Genomic DNA, 22180 nt, shown 5'->3' on the forward strand with positions numbered 1-22180 from the left:
GCCTTGGAAAGAAGTAGTTTCCTCTTATTTTCCAAGCCTTTATGAGCAACCCTTTATTTCCCATTCCTATCCAAGTCACACGGCCACATAAGCCTTCATGACACCTTGGATTTGTTTCCTCTTTTATTTTTCTTCTCCCTTAACTTGTCTTGGTCGAAATTCCCCTTGCCTTGAATAGGAAATTTGTTTCCTCTTTTTCTTTTGGCAAGTATCTTCATACATTAATGCACAAAAGGAACTCTCTTTCTCTTTGGGTAGTGGGCGCCTATTATGCTTTAGAAAGGCCTTCTAGAAGCTTTTCCATTTGTTCATGACAACATGAAAAAGGCCCATTAAGAATTTTCAATAAAATTCTTATGAAATGAAATTAATTCACAAGGCCCAATGATCAAGTCATGGCCGAGTGACATTAAGTCATCAAATGAACTTGTCAAAAAATTTATTGACATTCATTTCATCCTTTGTCTCAAAAGACAAAAATACCCTTTTAACTATATTCGTTCTTGTTTTGACTTAGCTTCCAGTTTAACTATTCCTATCGATGTGATTCGTGACAGTGACCTCATGGACCCAAATGAACAAAGCTTGAGCTAAACACTTGGACTCAAAAGTTCACAAACCTTTTCCAAGTTTAGCTTAATGCCAACTGACTCCACTAAAGAGCTGACACTGAAAATCTCTCGGTTCAAATGAATTTATTTTCTACTCAAGAATTCGACCTAATTATGATGAGCGGATCCACTGAATATTATCTATGCTACCCTTCATGAATGTCATCAGCTAGTCGGGATTTACTAAATTACCATTTTACCCTTCTAGCTGTTATTTCCTCAACTCCTTTGTCGCTTGTGAATAAGTTAGAAACAATGTATTGACGAGGAGCTAACAAGTCACATTGTTTCATCCAAAAGAGTCAGGACTCAATTTGGACACTGGCCAGTTCATTTATTCACACTCCAAGGAACAAAGCATGAGGTGACATACATTGTATTTCAGCAATCTTGTACATGAATTCCATATCTATGAGAACTTCACAAAGTTACTCATGACATACTCACAACTTAGTATTTCACCAATAGGCCCTGTTCGGAATGACATAGTGAGTCCGAACTCTGACTTTCTCAAATGAGAATACTAAGGTGTGAAATGGCATGTCTCATTTCAGGATTAAGGTAAGCATGATGCAATTCATACATAGTGACTTCGAGACATAAGAGGTTAAATGGTTTGTTCTTATATTGTCTCTAGAAGTGCACTGGTCAATTCAGTACCTTCGGAAGATACCTAGAAGAACTATAGAGTCCCCAACTCTCAATGCCTCATAACCAGACATCATAGATTCTTCTAACAATCATACTGAGGTCAATAGTCCTTTGACCCTAAGATTGCGAATATATCGTTTTAAGCAAACTACGAAGAGTTTGTTCATGCAAATCTACATTTGTCTCTTCGTAAGTTGTTAGGTTTGTTTATGGACTAAAAGACCAGGGTTTTATCATAAAGCTTCAGACAAGGAAGATTGAATGAACGTTTCAACTTTTTATTAATGAATAAGCAATTACAAGCAAGAGTCTTCGTAAGACTATATGACATCAAATGTACATAAATAGACACTACTACTCTTCTTGTGGGCACCATTGACAACAAACTCCCACTTGACTCAAAGAAGATGTGAGTAGTCCTACATGCCTAATCCCTCTAGAAGTTGGTCGAAGACCATGTTCGCTAGGGCCTTGGTGAATGGATCTGCCAGAGATCTACTTCACCTCCACGTCTCCGCGTTGCGCGATCTCTCGAATCAAATGGTATTTCCTCTCAATATGTTTAGAGCGCTTATGGCTTCTAGGTTCCTTTGAGTTAGCGAGTCCACGAGTCGACTACCTACTCCTTGTGCCAACTCTGCATGACTCCTCGAGTTGAGTTCACTCCTTGAGTTGAGTCCCGAGTCCACGAGTCGACTAACTACTCCTCGTACTGACTCTACATGACTCCTCGAGTTGAGTTCACTCCTCTAGTTGAGTCCCAAGTCCACGAGTCGACTAACTACTCCTCGTGCCGACTCTACATGAAACCTCGAGTTGAGTTCACACCTCGAGTTGATTTCACTCCTAGAATTGAGTCCCGAGTCCACGAGTCGACTAACTACTCCTCGTGCTGACTCTACTGGGTTCCTCGAGTTGAGTTTACTCCTCGAGTTGAGTTCACTCCTCGAGTTGAGTCCCGAGTCCACGAGTCGACTAACTACTCCTCGTGCCGACTCTACACTACTCCTCGAGTTGAGTTCATTCCTCGAGTTGAGTTCACTCCTCGAGTCGAGTACCGAGTCCACGAGTCGACTACCTTCTCCTTGTGCCGACTCTGCATGACTCCTCGAGTTGAGTTCACTCCTCGAGTTGAGTCCCGAGTCCACGAGTCGACTAACTACTCCTCGTGCCGACTCTACATGACTCCTCGAGTTGAGTTCATTCCTCGAGTTGAGTTCACTCCTCGAGTCGTGTACCGAGTCCACGAGTCGACTACCTACTCCTTGTGCCAACTCTGCATGACTCCTCGAGTTGAGTTCACTCCTTGAGTTGAGTCCCGAGTCCACGAGTCGACTAACTACTCCTCGTACCGACTCTACATGACTCCTCGAGTTGAGTTCACTCCTCTAGTTGAGTCCCAAGTCCACGAGTCGACTAACTACTCCTCGTGCCGACTCTACATGAAACCTCGAGTTAAGTTCACTCCTCGAGTTGATTTCACTCCTAGAATTTACTCCCGAGTCCACGAGTCGACTAACTACTCCTCGTGCCGACTCTACAGGGTTCCTCGAGTTGAGTTTACTCCTCGAGTTGAGTTCACTCCTCGAGTTGAGTCCCGAGTCCACGAGTCGACTAACTACTCCCCGTGCCGACTCTACATGACTCCTCGAGTTGAGTTCATTCCTCGAGTTGAGTTCACTCCTCGAGTCGTGTACCGAGTCCACGAGTCGACTACCTACTCCTTGTGCCAACTCTGCATGACTCCTCGAGTTGAGTTCACACCTCGAGTTGAGTCCCGAGTCCACGACTCGACTAACTACTATTCGTGCCGACTCTACATGACTCCTCAAGTTGGGTTCACTCCTCTAGTTGAGTCCCAAGTCCACGAGTCGACTAACTACTCCTCGTGCCGACTCTACATGACACCTCGAGTTGAGTTCACTCCTCGAGTTGATTTCACTCCTAGAATTGAGTCCCGAGTTCACGAGTCGACTAACTACTCCTCGTGCCGACTCTACATGACTCCTCGAGTTGAGTTCATTCCTCGAGCTGAGTTCACTCCTCGAGTCGAGTACCGAGTCCACGAGTCGACTACCTACTCCTCGTACCAACTCTGCATGACTCCTCGAGTTGAGTCCCGAGTCCATGAGTCGACTAACTACTCCTCGTGCCGACTCTACATGACTCCTCGAGTTGAGTCCCGAGTCTACGAGTCGACAAACTACTCCTCGTGCCGACTCTACATGACTCCTCGAGTTGAGTTCATTCCTCGAGTTGAGTTCACTCCTCGAGTCGAGTACCGAGTCCACGAGTCGACTACCTACTCCTTGTGCCACCTCTGCATGCCTCGTCGTGTTGAGTTCACTCCTCGAGTTGAGTCCCGAGTCGACTAACTACTCCTCGTGCCGACTCTACATGACTCGTCGAGTTGAGTTCACTCCTCTAGTTGAGTCCCAAGTCCACGACTCGACTAACTACTCCTCGTGCCGACTCTACATGACACCTCGAGTTGAGTTCACTCCTCGAGTTGATTTCACTCCTAGAATTGAGTCCCGAGTCCACGAGTCGACTAACTACTCCTCGTGCCGACTATACAGGGTTCCTCGATTTGAGTTTACTCCTCGAGTTGAGTTCACTCCTGGAGTTGAGTCCCGAGTCCACATGTCGACTAACTACTCCTCGTCCCGACTCTACATGACTCCTCGAGTTGAGTTCATTCCTCGAGTTGAGTTCACTCCTCGAGTCGAGTACCGAGTCCACGAGTCGACTGCCTTCTCCTTGTGCCGACTCTGCATGACTCCTCGAGTTGAGTTCACTCCTCGAGTTGAGTCTCGAGTCCACGATTCGACTAACTACTTCTCGTGCCGACTCTACATGACTCCTCGAGTTGAGTTCATTCCTCGAGTTGAGTTCACTCCTCGAGTCGAGTACCGAGTCCACGAGTCGACTACCTTCTCCTTGTGCCGACTCTGCATGACTCCTCGAGTTGAGTTCACTCCTCGAGTTGAGTCCCGAGTCCACGAGTCGACTAACTACTCCTCGTGCCGACTCTACATGACTCCTCGAGTTGAGTTCATTCCTCGAGTTGAGTTCACTCCTCGAGTCGTGTACCGAGTCCACGAGTCGACTACCTACTCCTTGTGCCAACTCTGCATGACTCCTCGAGTTGAGTTCACTCCTTGAGTTGAGTCCCGAGTCCACGAGTCGACTAACTATTCCTCGTACCGACTCTACATGACTCCTCGAGTTGAGTTCACTCCTCTAGTTGAGTCCCAAGTCCACGAGTCGACTAACTACTCCTCGTGCCGACTCTACATGAAACCTCGAGTTGAGTTCACTCCTCGAGTTGATTTCACTCCTAGAATTTAGTCCCGAGTCCACGAGTCGACTAACTACTCCTCGTGCCGACTCTACAGGGTTCCTCGAGTTGAGTTTACTCCTCGAGTTGAGTTCACTCCTCGAGTTGAGTCCCGAGTCCACGAGTCGACTAACTACTCCTCGTGCCGACTCTACATGACTCCTCGAGTTGAGTTCATTCCTTGAGTTGAGTTCACTCCTCGAGTCGTGTACCGAGTCCACGAGTCGACTACCTACTCCTTGTGCCAACTCTGCATGACTCCTCGAGTTGAATTCACACCTCGAGTTGAGTCCCGAGTCCACGACTCGACTAACTACTCCTCGTGCCGACTCTACATGACTCCTCAAGTTGCGTTCACTCCTCTAGTTGAGTCCCAAGTCCACGAGTCGACTAACTACTCCTCGTGCCGACTCTACATGACACCTCGAGTTGAGTTCACTCCTCGAGTTGATTTCACTCCTAGAATTGAGTCCCGAGTCCACGAGTCGACTAACTACTCCTCGTGCCGACTCTACATGACTCCTCGAGTTGAGTTCATTCCTCGAGCTGAGTTCACTCCTCGAGTCGAGTACCGAGTCCACGAGTCGACTACCTACTCCTCGTACCAACTCTGCATGACTCCTCGAGTTGAGTTCGCCCCTCGAGTTGAGTCCCGAGTCCATGAGTCGACTAACTACTCCTCGTGCCGACTCTACATGACTCCTCGAGTTGAGTCCCGAGTCCACGAGTCGACAAACTACTCCTCGTGCCGACTCTACATGACTCCTCGAGTTGAGTTCATTCCTCGAGTTGAGTTCACTCCTCGAGTCGAGTACCGAGTCCACGAGTCGACTACCTACTCCTTGTGCCACCTCTGCATGCCTCGTCGTGTTGAGTTCACTCCTCGGGTTGAGTCCCGAGTCCACGAGTCGACTAACTACTCCTCGTGCCGACTCTACATGACTCGTCGAGTTGAGTTCACTCCTCTAGTTGATTCCCAAGTCCACGAGTCGACTAACTACTCCTCGTGCCGACTCTACAGGGTTCCTCGATTTGAGTTTACTCCTCGAGTTGAGTTCACTCCTGGAGTTGAATCCCGAGTCCACATGTCGACTAACTACTCCTCGTCCCGACTCTACATGACTCCTCGAGTTGAGTTCATTCCTCGAGTTGAGTTCACTCCTCGAGTCGAGTACCGAGTCCACGAGTCGACTGCCTTCTCCTTGTGCCGACTCTACATGACTCCTCGAGTTGAGTTCACTCCTCGAGTTGAGTCCCGAGTCCACGATTCGACTAACTACTTCTCGTGCCGACTCTACATGACTCCTCGAGTTGAGTTCATTCCTCGAGTTGAGTTCACTCCTCGAGTCGAGTACCGAGTCCACGAGTCGACTACCTACTCCTTGTGCTAACTCTGCATGACTCCTCGAGTTGAGTTCACTCCTCGAGTTGAGTCCCGAGTCCACGAGTCGACTAACTACTCCTCGTGCCGACTCTACATGACTCCTCGAGTTGAGTTCACTCCTCTAGTTGAGTCCCAATTCCACGAGTCGACTAACTACTCCTCGTGCCGACTCTACATGACACCTCGAGTTGAGTTCACTCCTCGAGTTGATTTCACTCCTAGAATTTAGTACCGAGTCCACGAGTCGACTAACTACTCCTCGTGCCGACTCTACAGGGTTCCTCGAGTTGAGTTCACTCCTCGAGTTGAGTCCCGAGTCCACGAGTCGAATAACTACTCCTCGTGCCGACTCTACATGACTCCTCGAGTTGAGTTCATTCCTCGAGTTCAGTTCACTCCTCGAGTCGAGTACCGAGTCCATGAGTCGACTACCTACTCCTCGTACCAACTCTGCATGACTCCTCGAGTTGAGTTCACTCCTCGAGTTGAGTCCCGAGTCCATGAGTCGACTAACTACTCCTCGTGCCGACTCTACATGACTCCTCGAGTTGAGTTCACTCCTCTAGTTGAGTCCCAGTTCCACGAGTCGACTAACTACTCCTCGTGCCGACTCTACATGACACCTCGAGTTGAGTTCACTCCTCGAGTTGAATTCACTCCTAGAGTTGAGTCCCGAGTCCACGAGGCGACTAACTACTCCTCGTGCCAACTCTGCATGACTCCTCGAGTTGAGTTCACTCCTCGAGTTGAGTCCCGAGTCCACGAGTCGACTAACTACTCCTCGTGCCGACTCTACATGACTCCTCGAGTTGAGTTCACTCCTCTAGTTGAGTCCCAAGTCCACGAGTCGACTAACTACTCCTCGTGCCGACTCTACATGACACCTCGAGTTGAATTCACTCCTCGAGTTGATTTCACTCCTAGAATTTAGTCCCGAGTCCACGAGTCGACTAACTACTCCTCGTGCCGACTCTACAGGGTTCCTCGAGTTGAGTTTACTCCTCGAGTTGAGTTCACTCCTCGAGTTGAGTCCCGAGTCCACGAGTCGACTAACTACTCCTCGTGCCAACTCTGCATGACTCCTCGAGTTGAGTTCACTCCTCGAGTTGAGTCCCGAGTCCACGAGTCGACTAACTACTCCTCGTGCCGACTCTACATGACACCTCGAGTTGAGTTCACTCCTCGAGTTGATTTCACTCCTAGAATTGAGTCCCGAGTTCACGAGTCGACTAACTACTCCTCGTGCCGACTCTACATGACTCCTCGAGTTGAGTTCATTCCTCGAGCTGAGTTCACTCCTCGAGTCGAGTACCGAGTCCACGAGTCGACTACCTACTCCTCGTACCAACTCTGCATGACTCCTCGAGTTGAGTCCCGAGTCCATGAGTCGACTAACTACTCCTCGTGCCGACTCTACATGACTCCTCGAGTTGAGTCCCGAGTCTACGAGTCGACAAACTACTCCTCGTGCCGACTCTACATGACTCCTCGAGTTGAGTTCATTCCTCGAGTTGAGTTCACTCCTCGAGTCGAGTACCGAGTCCACGAGTCGACTACCTACTCCTTGTGCCACCTCTGCATGCCTCGTCGTGTTGAGTTCACTCCTCGAGTTGAGTCCCGAGTCGACTAACTACTCCTCGTGCCGACTCTACATGACTCGTCGAGTTGAGTTCACTCCTCTAGTTGAGTCCCAAGTCCACGACTCGACTAACTACTCCTCGTGCCGACTCTACATGACACCTCGAGTTGAGTTCACTCCTCGAGTTGATTTCACTCCTAGAATTGAGTCCCGAGTCCACGAGTCGACTAACTACTCCTCGTGCCGACTATACAGGGTTCCTCGATTTGAGTTTACTCCTCGAGTTGAGTTCACTCCTGGAGTTGAGTCCCGAGTCCACATGTCGACTAACTACTCCTCGTCCCGACTCTACATGACTCCTCGAGTTGAGTTCATTCCTCGAGTTGAGTTCACTCCTCGAGTCGAGTACCGAGTCCACGAGTCGACTGCCTTCTCCTTGTGCCGACTCTGCATGACTCCTCGAGTTGAGTTCACTCCTCGAGTTGAGTCTCGAGTCCACGATTCGACTAACTACTTCTCGTGCCGACTCTACATGACTCCTCGAGTTGAGTTCATTCCTCGAGTTGAGTTCACTCCTCGAGTCGAGTACCGAGTCCACGAGTCGACTACCTTCTCCTTGTGCCGACTCTGCATGACTCCTCGAGTTGAGTTCACTCCTCGAGTTGAGTCCCGAGTCCACGAGTCGACTAACTACTCCTCGTGCCGACTCTACATGACTCCTCGAGTTGAGTTCATTCCTCGAGTTGAGTTCACTCCTCGAGTCGTGTACCGAGTCCACGAGTCGACTACCTACTCCTTGTGCCAACTCTGCATGACTCCTCGAGTTGAGTTCACTCCTTGAGTTGAGTCCCGAGTCCACGAGTCGACTAACTATTCCTCGTACCGACTCTACATGACTCCTCGAGTTGAGTTCACTCCTCTAGTTGAGTCCCAAGTCCACGAGTCGACTAACTACTCCTCGTGCCGACTCTACATGAAACCTCGAGTTGAGTTCACTCCTCGAGTTGATTTCACTCCTAGAATTTAGTCCCGAGTCCACGAGTCGACTAACTACTCCTCGTGCCGACTCTACAGGGTTCCTCGAGTTGAGTTTACTCCTCGAGTTGAGTTCACTCCTCGAGTTGAGTCCCGAGTCCACGAGTCGACTAACTACTCCTCGTGCCGACTCTACATGACTCCTCGAGTTGAGTTCATTCCTTGAGTTGAGTTCACTCCTCGAGTCGTGTACCGAGTCCACGAGTCGACTACCTACTCCTTGTGCCAACTCTGCATGACTCCTCGAGTTGAGTTCACACCTCGAGTTGAGTCCCGAGTCCACGACTCGACTAACTACTCCTCGTGCCGACTCTACATGACTCCTCAAGTTGCGTTCACTCCTCTAGTTGAGTCCCAAGTCCACGAGTCGACTAACTACTCCTCGTGCCGACTCTACATGACACCTCGAGTTGAGTTCACTCCTCGAGTTGATTTCACTCCTAGAATTGAGTCCCGAGTCCACGAGTCGACTAACTACTCCTCGTGCCGACTCTACATGACTCCTCGAGTTGAGTTCATTCCTCGAGCTGAGTTCACTCCTCGAGTCGAGTACCGAGTCCACGAGTCGACTACCTACTCCTCGTACCAACTCTGCATGACTCCTCGAGTTGAGTTCGCCCCTCGAGTTGAGTCCCGAGTCCATGAGTCGACTAACTACTCCTCGTGCCGACTCTACATGACTCCTCGAGTTGAGTCCCGAGTCCACGAGTCGACAAACTACTCCTCGTGCCGACTCTACATGACTCCTCGAGTTGAGTTCATTCCTCGAGTTGAGTTCACTCCTCGAGTCGAGTACCGAGTCCACGAGTCGACTACCTACTCCTTGTGCCACCTCTGCATGCCTCGTCGTGTTGAGTTCACTCCTCGGGTTGAGTCCCGAGTCCACGAGTCGACTAACTACTCCTCGTGCCGACTCTACATGACTCGTCGAGTTGAGTTCACTCCTCTAGTTGATTCCCAAGTCCACGAGTCGACTAACTACTCCTCGTGCCGACTCTACAGGGTTCCTCGATTTGAGTTTACTCCTCGAGTTGAGTTCACTCCTGGAGTTGAATCCCGAGTCCACATGTCGACTAACTACTCCTCGTCCCGACTCTACATGACTCCTCGAGTTGAGTTCATTCCTCGAGTTCAGTTCACTCCTCGAGTCGAGTACCGAGTCCATGAGTCGACTACCTACTCCTCGTACCAACTCTGCATGACTCCTCGAGTTGAGTTCACTCCTCGAGTTGAGTCCCGAGTCCATGAGTCGACTAACTACTCCTCGTGCCGACTCTACATGACTCCTCGAGTTGAGTTCACTCCTCTAGTTGAGTCCCAGTTCCACGAGTCGACTAACTACTCCTCGTGCCGACTCTACATGACACCTCGAGTTGAGTTCACTCCTCGAGTTGAATTCACTCCTAGAGTTGAGTCCCGAGTCCACGAGGCGACTAACTACTCCTCGTGCCAACTCTGCATGACTCCTCGAGTTGAGTTCACTCCTCGAGTTGAGTCCCGAGTCCACGAGTCGACTAACTACTCCTCGTGCCGACTCTACATGACTCCTCGAGTTGAGTTCACTCCTCTAGTTGAGTCCCAAGTCCACGAGTCGACTAACTACTCCTCGTGCCGACTCTACATGACACCTCGAGTTGAATTCACTCCTCGAGTTGATTTCACTCCTAGAATTTAGTCCCGAGTCCACGAGTCGACTAACTACTCCTCGTGCCGACTCTACAGGGTTCCTCGAGTTGAGTTTACTCCTCGAGTTGAGTTCACTCCTCGAGTTGAGTCCCGAGTCCACGAGTCGACTAACTACTCCTCGTGCCAACTCTGCATGACTCCTCGAGTTGAGTTCACTCCTCGAGTTGAGTCCCGAGTCCACGAGTCGACTAACTACTCCTCGTGCCGACTCTACATGACTCCTCGAGTTGAGTTCACTCCTCTAGTTGAGTCCCAAGTCCACGAGTCGACTAACTACTCCTCGTGCCGACTCTACATGACACCTCGAGTTGAATTCACTCCTCGAGTTGATTTCACTCCTAGAATTTAGTCCCGAGTCCACGAGTCGACTAACTACTCCTCGTGCCGACTCTACAGGGTTCCTCGAGTTGAGTTTACTCCTCGAGTTGAGTTCACTCCTCGAGTTGAGTCCCGAGTCCACGAGTCGACTAACTACTCCTCGTGCCGACTCTACATGACTCCTCGAGTTGTGTTCATTCCTCGAGCTGAGTTCACTCCTCGAGTCAAGTACCGAGTCCACGAGTCGACTAACTACTCCTTGTGCCGACTCTACAGGGTTCCTCGAGTTGAGTTTACTCCTCGAGTTGATTTCACTCCTAGAATTGAGTCCCGAGTCCACGTGTCGACTAATTACTCCTCGTGCCGACTCTACAGGGTTCCTCGATTTGAGTTTACTCCTCGAGTTGAGTCCCGAGTCCACATGTCGACTAACTACTCCTCGTCCCGACTCTACATGACTCCTCGAGTTGAGTTCATTCCTCGAGTTGAGTTCACTCCTCGAGTCGAGTACCGAGTCCACGAGTCGACTGCCTTCTCCTTGTGCCGACTCTGCATGACTCCTCGAGTTGAGTTCACTCCTCAAGTTGAGTCCCGAGTCCACGAGTCGACTAACTACTCCTCGTGCCGACTCTACATGACTCCTCGAGTTGAGTTCATTCCTCGAGTTGAGTTCACTCCTCGAGTCGAGTACCGAGTCCACGAGTCGACTACCTACTCCTTGTGCTATCTCTGCATGACTCCTCGAGTTGAGTTCACTCCTCGAGTTGAGTCATGAGTCCACGAGTCGACTAACTACTCCTCGTGCCGACTCTACATGACTCCTCGAGTTGAGTTCACTCCTCTAGTTGAGTCCCAATTCCACGAGTCGACTAACTACTCCTCGTGCCGACTCTACATGACACCTCGAGTTGAGTTCACTCCTCGAGTTGATTTCACTCCTAGAATTTAGTCCCGAGTCCACGAGTCGACTAACTACTCCTCGTGCCGACTCTACAGGGTTCCTCGAGTTGAGTTTACTCCTCGAGTTGAGTTCACTCCTCGAGTTGAGTCCCGAGTCCACGAGTCGAATAACTACTCCTCGTGCCGACTCTACATGACTCCTCGAGTTGAGTTCATTCCTCGAGTTGAGTTCACTCCTCGAGTCGAGTACCGAGTCCATGAGTCGACTACCTACTCCTCGTACCAACTCTGCATGACTCCTCGAGTTGAGTTCACTCCTCGAGTTGAGTCCCGAGTCCATGAGTCGACTAACTACTCCTCGTGCCGACTCTACATGACTCCTCGAGTTGAGTTCACTCCTCTAATTGAGTCCCAAGTCCACGAGTCGACTAACTACTCCTCGTGCCGACTCTACATAACACCTCGAGTTGAATTCACTCCTCGAGTTGATATCACTCTTAGAATTTAGTCCCGAGTCCACGAGTCGACTAACTACTCCTCGTGCCGACTCTACAGGGTTCCTCGAGTTGAGTTTATTCCTCGAGTTGAGTTCACTCCTCGAGTTGAGTCCCGAGTCCACGAGTCGACTAACTACTCCTCGTGCCGACTCTACATGACTCCTCGAGTTGAGTTCATTCCTCGAGCTGAGTTCACTCCTCGAGTCGAGTACCGAGTCCACGAGTCGACTAACTACTCCTCGTGCCGACTCTACAGGGTTCCTCGAGTTGAGTTTACTCCTCGAGTTGAGTTCACTCCTCGAGTTGAGTCCCGAGTCCACGAGTCGACTAACTACTCCTCGTGCCGACTCTACATGACTCCTCGAGTTGAGTTCATTCCTCGAGTTGAGTTCACTCCTCGAGTCGTGTACCGAGTCCACGAGTCGACTACCTACTCCTTGTGCCAACTCTGCATGACTCCTCGAGTTGAGTTCACTCCTCGAGTTGAGTCCCGAGTCCACGAGTCGAGTAACTACTCCTCGTCCGACTCTACATGACTCCTCGAGTTGAGTTCACTCCTCTAGTTGAGTCCCAAGTCCACGAGTCGACTAACTACTCCTCGTGCCGACTCTACATGACACCTCGAGTTGAGTTCACTCCTCGAGTTGATTTCACTCCTAGAATTGAGTCCCGAGTCCACGAGTCGACTAACTACTCCTCGTGCCGACTCTACATGACTCCTCGAGTTGAGTTCATTCCTCGAGCTGAGTTCACTCCTCGAGTCGAGTACCGAGTCCACGAGTCGACTACCTACTCCTCGTACCAACTCTGCATGACTCCTCGAGTTGAGTTCGCCCCTCGAGTTGAGTCCCGAGTCCATGAGTCGACTAACTACTCCTCGTGCCGACTCTACATGACTCCTCGAGTTGAGTCCCGAGTCCACGAGTCGACAAACTACTCCTCGTGCCGACTCTACATGACTCCTCGAGTTGAGTTCATTCCTCGAGTTGAGTTCACTCCTCGAGTCGAGTACCGAGTCCACGAGTCGACTACCTACTCCTTGTGCCACCTCTGCATGCCTCGTCGTGTTGAGTTCACTCCTCGGGTTGAGTCCCGAGTCCACGAGTCGACTAACTACTCCTCGTGCCGACTCTACATGACTCGTCGAGTTGAGTTCACTCCTCTAGTTGATTCCCAAGTCCACGAGTCGACTAACTACTCCTCGTGCCGACTCTACAGGGTTCCTCGATTTGAGTTTACTCCTCGAGTTGAGTTCACTCCTGGAGTTGAATCCCGAGTCCACATGTCGACTAACTACTCCTCGTCCCGACTCTACATGACTCCTCGAGTTGAGTTCATTCCTCGAGTTGAGTTCACTCCTCGAGTCGAGTACCGAGTCCACGAGTCGACTGCCTTCTCCTTGTGCCGACTCTACATGACTCCTCGAGTTGAGTTCACTCCTCGAGTTGAGTCCCGAGTCCACGATTCGACTAACTACTTCTCGTGCCGACTCTACATGACTCCTCGAGTTGAGTTCATTCCTCGAGTTGAGTTCACTCCTCGAGTCGAGTACCGAGTCCACGAGTCGACTACCTACTCCTTGTGCTAACTCTGCATGACTCCTCGAGTTGAGTTCACTCCTCGAGTTGAGTCCCGAGTCCACGAGTCGACTAACTACTCCTCGTGCCGACTCTACATGACTCCTCGAGTTGAGTTCACTCCTCTAGTTGAGTCCCAATTCCACGAGTCGACTAACTACTCCTCGTGCCGACTCTACATGACACCTCGAGTTGAGTTCACTCCTCGAGTTGATTTCACTCCTAGAATTTAGTACCGAGTCCACGAGTCGACTAACTACTCCTCGTGCCGACTCTACAGGGTTCCTCGAGTTGAGTTCACTCCTCGAGTTGAGTCTCGAGTCCACGAGTCGAATAACTACTCCTCGTGCCGACTCTACATGACTCCTCGAGTTGAGTTCATTCCTCGAGTTCAGTTCACTCCTCGAGTCGAGTACCGAGTCCATGAGTCGACTACCTACTCCTCGTACCAACTCTGCATGACTCCTCGAGTTGAGTTCACTCCTCGAGTTGAGTCCCGAGTCCATGAGTCGACTAACTACTCCTCGTGCCGACTCTACATGACTCCTCGAGTTGAGTTCACTCCTCTAGTTGAGTCCCAGTTCCACGAGTCGACTAACTACTCCTCGTGCCGACTCTACATGACACCTCGAGTTGAGTTCACTCCTCGAGTTGAATTCACTCCTAGAGTTGAGTCCCGAGTCCACGAGGCGACTAACTACTCCTCGTGCCAACTCTGCATGACTCCTCGAGTTGAGTTCACTCCTCGAGTTGAGTCCCGAGTCCACGAGTCGACTAACTACTCCTCGTGCCGACTCTACATGACTCCTCGAGTTGAGTTCACTCCTCTAGTTGAGTGCCAAGTCCACGAGTCGACTAACTACTCCTCGTGCCGACTCTACATGACACCTCGAGTTGAATTCACTCCTCGAGTTGATTTCACTCCTAGAATTTAGTCCCGAGTCCACGAGTCGACTAACTACTCCTCGTGCCGACTCTACAGGGTTCCTCGAGTTGAGTTTACTCCTCGAGTTGAGTTCACTCCTCGAGTTGAGTCCCGAGTCCACGAGTCGACTAACTACTCCTCGTGCCAACTCTGCATGACTCCTCGAGTTGAGTTCACTCCTCGAGTTGAGTCCCGAGTCCACGAGTCGACTAACTACTCCTCGTGCCGACTCTACATGACTCCTCGAGTTGAGTTCACTCCTCTAGTTGAGTCCCAAGTCCACGAGTCGACTAACTACTCCTCGTGCCGACTCTACATGACACCTCGAGTTGAATTCACTCCTCGAGTTGATTTCACTCCTAGAATTTAGTCCCGAGTCCACGAGTCGACTAACTACTCCTCGTGCCGACTCTACAGGGTTCCTCGAGTTGAGTTTACTCCTCGAGTTGAGTTCACTCCTCGAGTTGAGTCCCGAGTCCACGAGTCGACTAACTACTCCTCGTGCCGACTCTACATGACTCCTCGAGTTGTGTTCATTCCTCGAGCTGAGTTCACTCCTCGAGTCAAGTACCGAGTCCACGAGTCGACTAACTACTCCTTGTGCCGACTCTACAGGGTTCCTCGAGTTGAGTTTACTCCTCGAGTTGATTTCACTCCTAGAATTGAGTCCCGAGTCCACGTGTCGACTAATTACTCCTCGTGCCGACTCTACAGGGTTCCTCGATTTGAGTTTACTCCTCGAGTTGAGTCCCGAGTCCACATGTCGACTAACTACTCCTCGTCCCGACTCTACATGACTCCTCGAGTTGAGTTCATTCCTCGAGTTGAGTTCACTCCTCGAGTCGAGTACCGAGTCCACGAGTCGACTGCCTTCTCCTTGTGCCGACTCTGCATGACTCCTCGAGTTGAGTTCACTCCTCAAGTTGAGTCCCGAGTCCACGAGTCGACTAACTACTCCTCGTGCCGACTCTACATGACTCCTCGAGTTGAGTTCATTCCTCGAGTTGAGTTCACTCCTCGAGTCGAGTACCGAGTCCACGAGTCGACTACCTACTCCTTGTGCTATCTCTGCATGACTCCTCGAGTTGAGTTCACTCCTCGAGTTGAGTCCTGAGTCCACGAGTCGACTAACTACTCCTCGTGCCGACTCTACATGACTCCTCGAGTTGAGTTCACTCCTCTAGTTGAGTCCCAATTCCACGAGTCGACTAACTACTCCTCGTGCCGACTCTACATGACACCTCGAGTTGAGTTCACTCCTCGAGTTGATTTCACTCCTAGAATTTAGTCCCGAGTCCACGAGTCGACTAACTACTCCTCGTGCCGACTCTACAGGGTTCCTCGAGTTGAGTTTACTCCTCGAGTTGAGTTCACTCCTCGAGTTGAGTCCCGAGTCCACGAGTCGAATAACTACTCCTCGTGCCGACTCTACATGACTCCTCGAGTTGAGTTCATTCCTCGAGTTGAGTTCACTCCTCGAGTCGAGTACCGAGTCCATGAGTCGACTACCTACTCCTCGTACCAACTCTGCATGACTCCTCGAGTTGAGTTCACTCCTCGAGTTGAGTCCCGAGTCCATGAGTCGACTAACTACTCCTCGTGCCGACTCTACATGACTCCTCGAGTTGAGTTCACTCCTCTAGTTGAGTCCCAGTTCCACGAGTCGACTAACTACTCCTCGTGCCGACTCTACATGACACCTCGAGTTGAGTTCACTCCTCGAGTTGAATTCACTCCTAGAGTTGAGTCCCGAGTCCACGAGGCGACTAACTACTCCTCGTGCCAACTCTGCATGACTCCTCGAGTTGAGTTCACTCCTCGAGTTGAGTCCCGAGTCCACGAGTCGACTAACTACTCCTCGTGCCGACTCTACATGACTCCTCGAGTTGAGTTCACTCCTCTAGTTGAGTGCCAAGTCCACGAGTCGACTAACTACTCCTCGTGCCGACTCTACATGACACCTCGAGTTGAATTCACTCCTCGAGTTGATTTCACTCCTAGAATTTAGTCCCGAGTCCACGAGTCGACTAACTACTCCTCGTGCCGACTCTACAGGGTTCCTCGAGTTGAGTTTACTCCTCGAGTTGAGTTCACTCCTCGAGTTGAGTCCCGAGTCCACGAGTCGACTAACTACTCCTCGTGCCAACTCTGCATGACTCCTCGAGTTGAGTTCACTCCTCGAGTTGAGTCCCGAGTCCACGAGTCGACTAACTACTCCTCGTGCCGACTCTACATGACTCCTCGAGTTGAGTTCACTCCTCTAGTTGAGTCCCAAGTCCACGAGTCGACTAACTACTCCTCGTGCCGACTCTACATGACACCTCGAGTTGAATTCACTCCTCGAGTTGATTTCACTCCTAGAATTTAGTCCCGAGTCCACGAGTCGACTAACTACTCCTCGTGCCGACTCTACAGGGTTCCTCGAGTTGAGTTTACTCCTCGAGTTGAGTTCACTCCTCGAGTTGAGTCCCGAGTCCACGAGTCGACTAACTACTCCTCGTGCCGACTCTACATGACTCCTCGAGTTGTGTTCATTCCTCGAGCTGAGTTCACTCCTCGAGTCAAGTACCGAGTCCACGAGTCGACTAACTACTCCTTGTGCCGACTCTACAGGGTTCCTCGAGTTGAGTTTACTCCTCGAGTTGATTTCACTCCTAGAATTGAGTCCCGAGTCCACGTGTCGACTAATTACTCCTCGTGCCGACTCTACAGGGTTCCTCGATTTGAGTTTACTCCTCGAGTTGAGTCCCGAGTCCACATGTCGACTAACTACTCCTCGTCCCGACTCTACATGACTCCTCGAGTTGAGTTCATTCCTCGAGTTGAGTTCACTCCTCGAGTCGAGTACCGAGTCCACGAGTCGACTGCCTTCTCCTTGTGCCGACTCTGCATGACTCCTCGAGTTGAGTTCACTCCTCAAGTTGAGTCCCGAGTCCACGAGTCGACTAACTACTCCTCGTGCCGACTCTACATGACTCCTCGAGTTGAGTTCATTCCTCGAGTTGAGTTCACTCCTCGAGTCGAGTACCGAGTCCACGAGTCGACTACCTACTCCTTGTGCTATCTCTGCATGACTCCTCGAGTTGAGTTCACTCCTCGAGTTGAGTCCTGAGTCCACGAGTCGACTAACTACTCCTCGTGCCGACTCTACATGACTCCTCGAGTTGAGTTCACTCCTCTAGTTGAGTCCCAATTCCACGAGTCGACTAACTACTCCTCGTGCCGACTCTACATGACACCTCGAGTTGAGTTCACTCCTCGAGTTGATTTCACTCCTAGAATTTAGTCCCGAGTCCACGAGTCGACTAACTACTCCTCGTGCCGACTCTACAGGGTTCCTCGAGTTGAGTTTACTCCTCGAGTTGAGTTCACTCCTCGAGTTGAGTCCCGAGTCCACGAGTCGAATAACTACTCCTCGTGCCGACTCTACATGACTCCTCGAGTTGAGTTCATTCCTCGAGTTGAGTTCACTCCTCGAGTCGAGTACCGAGTCCATGAGTCGACTACCTACTCCTCGTACCAACTCTGCATGACTCCTCGAGTTGAGTTCACTCCTCGAGTTGAGTCCCGAGTCCATGAGTCGACTAACTACTCCTCGTGCCGACTCTACATGACTCCTCGAGTTGAGTTCACTCCTCTAATTGAGTCCCAAGTCCACGAGTCGACTAACTACTCCTCGTGCCGACTCTACATAACACCTCGAGTTGAATTCACTCCTCGAGTTGATATCACTCCTAGAATTTAGTCCCGAGTCCACGAGTCGACTAACTACTCCTCGTGCCGACTCTACAGGGTTCCTCGAGTTGAGTTTATTCCTCGAGTTGAGTTCACTCCTCGAGTTGAGTCCCGAGTCCACGAGTCGACTAACTACTCCTCGTGCCGACTCTACATGACTCCTCGAGTTGAGTTCATTCCTCGAGCTGAGTTCACTCCTCGAGTCGAGTACCGAGTCCACGAGTCGACTAACTACTCCTCGTGCCGACTCTACAGGGTTCCTCGAGTTGAGTTTACTCCTCGAGTTGAGTTCACTCCTCGAGTTGAGTCCCGAGTCCACGAGTCGACTAACTACTCCTCGTGCCGACTCTACATGACTCCTCGAGTTGAGTTCATTCCTCGAGTTGAGTTCACTCCTCGAGTCGTGTACCGAGTCCACGAGTCGACTACCTACTCCTTGTGCCAACTCTACATGACTCCTCGAGTTGAGTTCACTCCTCGAGTTGAGTCCCGAGTCCACGAGTCGAGTAACTACTCCTCGTCCGACTCTACATGACTCCTCGAGTTGAGTTCACTCCTCTAGTTGAGTCCCAAGTCCACGAGTCGACTAACTACTCCTCGTGCCGACTCTACATGACACCTCGAGTTGAGTTCACTCCTCGAGTTGATTTCACTCCTAGAATTGAGTCCCGAGTCCACGAGTCGACTAACTACTCCTCGTGCCGACTCTACATGACTCCTCGAGTTGAGTTCATTCCTCGAGCTGAGTTCAGTCCTCGAGTCGAGTACCGAGTCCACGAGTCGACTACCTACTCCTCGTACCAACTCTGCTTGACTCCTCGAGTTGAGTTCACTCCTCGAGTTGAGTTCACTCCTCGAGTTGAGTCCCGAGTCCTTGAGTCGACTAACTACTCCTCGTGCCGACTCTACATGACTCCTCGAGTTGAGTCCCGAGTCCTCGAGTCGACTAACTACTCCTCGTGCCGACTCTACATGACTCCTCGAGTTGAGTTCATTCCTCGAGTTGAGTTCACTCCTCGAGTCGAGTACCGAGTCCACGAGTCGAATACCTACTCCTTGTGCCACCTCTGCATGCCTCGTCGTGTTGAGTCCCGAGTCCACGAGTCGACTAACTACTCCTCGTGCCGACTCTACATGACTCGTCGAGTTGAGTTCACTCCTCTAGTTGAGTCCCAAGTCCACGAGTCGACTAACTACTCCTCGTGCCGACTCTACATGACACCTCGAGTTGAGTTCACTCCTCGAGTTGATTTCACTCCTAGAATTGAGTCCTGAGTCCACGAGTCGACTAACTACTCCTTGTGCCGACTCTACAGGGTTCCTCGATTTGAGTTTACTCCTCGAGTTGAGTTCACTCCTGGAGTTGAGTCCCGAGTCCACATGTCGACTAACTACTCCTCGTCCCGACTCTACATGACTCCTCGAGTTGAGTTCATTCCTCGAGTTGAGTTCACTCCTCGAGTCGAGTACCGAGTCCACGAGTCGACTGCCTTCTCCTTGTGCCGACTCTGCATGACTCCTCGAGTTGAGTTCACTCCTCAAGTTGAGTCCCGAGTCCACGAGTCGACTAACTACTCCTCGTGCCGACTCTACATGACTCCTCGAGTTGAGTTCATTCCTCGAGTTGAGTTCACTCCTCGAGTCGAGTACCGAGTCCACGAGTCGACTACCTACTCCTTGTGCTATCTCTGCATGACTCCTCGAGTTGAGTTCACTCCTCGAGTTGAGTCCTGAGTCCACGAGTCGACTAACTACTCCTCGTGCCGACTCTACATGACTCCTCGAGTTGAGTTCACTCCTCTAGTTGAGTCCCAATTCCACGAGTCGACTAACTACTCCTCGTGCCGACTCTACATGACACCTCGAGTTGAGTTCACTCCTCGAGTTGATTTCACTCCTAGAATTTAGTCCCGAGTCCACGAGTCGACTAACTACTCCTCGTGCCGACTCTACAGGGTTCCTCGAGTTGAGTTTACTCCTCGAGTTGAGTTCACTCCTCGAGTTGAGTCCCGAGTCCACGAGTCGAATAACTACTCCTCGTGCCGACTCTACATGACTCCTCGAGTTGAGTTCATTCCTCGAGTTGAGTTCACTCCTCGAGTCGAGTACCGAGTCCATGAGTCGACTACCTACTCCTCGTACCAACTCTGCATGACTCCTCGAGTTGAGTTCACTCCTCGAGTTGAGTCCCGAGTCCATGAGTCGACTAACTACTCCTCGTGCCGACTCTACATGACTCCTCGAGTTGAGTTCACTCCTCTAATTGAGTCCCAAGTCCACGAGTCGACTAACTACTCCTCGTGCCGACTCTACATAACACCTCGAGTTGAATTCACTCCTCGAGTTGATATCACTCCTAGAATTTAGTCCCGAGTCCACGAGTCGACTAACTACTCCTCGTGCCGACTCTACAGGGTTCCTCGAGTTGAGTTTATTCCTCGAGTTGAGTTCACTCCTCGAGTTGAGTCCCGAGTCCACGAGTCGACTAACTACTCCTCGTGCCGACTCTACATGACTCCTCGAGTTGAGTTCATTCCTCGAGCTGAGTTCACTCCTCGAGTCGAGTACCGAGTCCACGAGTCGACTAACTACTCCTCGTGCCGACTCTACAGGGTTCCTCGAGTTGAGTTTACTCCTCGAGTTGAGTTCACTCCTCGAGTTGAGTCCCGAGTCCACGAGTCGACTAACTACTCCTCGTGCCGACTCTACATGACTCCTCGAGTTGAGTTCATTCCTCGAGTTGAGTTCACTCCTCGAGTCGTGTACCGAGTCCACGAGTCGACTACCTACTCCTTGTGCCAACTCTACATGACTCCTCGAGTTGAGTTCACTCCTCGAGTTGAGTCCCGAGTCCACGAGTCGAGTAACTACTCCTCGTCCGACTCTACATGACTCCTCGAGTTGAGTTCACTCCTCTAGTTGAGTCCCAAGTCCACGAGTCGACTAACTACTCCTCGTGCCGACTCTACATGACACCTCGAGTTGAGTTCACTCCTCGAGTTGATTTCACTCCTAGAATTGAGTCCCGAGTCCACGAGTCGACTAACTACTCCTCGTGCCGACTCTACATGACTCCTCGAGTTGAGTTCATTCCTCGAGCTGAGTTCAGTCCTCGAGTCGAGTACCGAGTCCACGAGTCGACTACCTACTCCTCGTACCAACTCTGCTTGACTCCTCGAGTTGAGTTCACTCCTCGAGTTGAGTTCACTCCTCGAGTTGAGTCCCGAGTCCTTGAGTCGACTAACTACTCCTCGTGCCGACTCTACATGACTCCTCGAGTTGAGTCCCGAGTCCTCGAGTCGACTAACTACTCCTCGTGCCGACTCTACATGACTCCTCGAGTTGAGTTCATTCCTCGAGTTGAGTTCACTCCTCGAGTCGAGTACCGAGTCCACGAGTCGAATACCTACTCCTTGTGCCACCTCTGCATGCCTCGTCGTGTTGAGTCCCGAGTCCACGAGTCGACTAACTACTCCTCGTGCCGACTCTACATGACTCGTCGAGTTGAGTTCACTCCTCTAGTTGAGTCCCAAGTCCACGAGTCGACTAACTACTCCTCGTGCCGACTCTACATGACACCTCGAGTTGAGTTCACTCCTCGAGTTGATTTCACTCCTAGAATTGAGTCCCGAGTCCACGAGTCGACTAACTACTCCTTGTGCCGACTCTACAGGGTTCCTCGATTTGAGTTTACTCCTTGAGTTGAGTTCACTCCTGGAGTTGAGTCCCGAGTCCACATGTCGACTAACTACTCCTCGTCCCGACTCTACATGACTCCTCGAGTTGAGTTCATTCCTCGAGTTGAGTTCACTCCTCGAGTCGAGTACCGAGTCCACGAGTCGACTGCCTTCTCCTTGTGCCTACTCTGCATGACTCCTCGAGTTGAGTTCACTCCTCAAGTTGAGTCCCGAGTCCACGAGTCGACTAACTACTCCTCGTGCC

Source organism: Urtica dioica, chromosome 1 (assembly GCF_054948205.1).
Source record: "Urtica dioica subsp. dioica isolate 48M chromosome 1, U.dioica_male_clone48M_v1_H2, whole genome shotgun sequence".
Classification (NCBI taxonomy): Eukaryota; Viridiplantae; Streptophyta; class Magnoliopsida; order Rosales; family Urticaceae; genus Urtica; species Urtica dioica.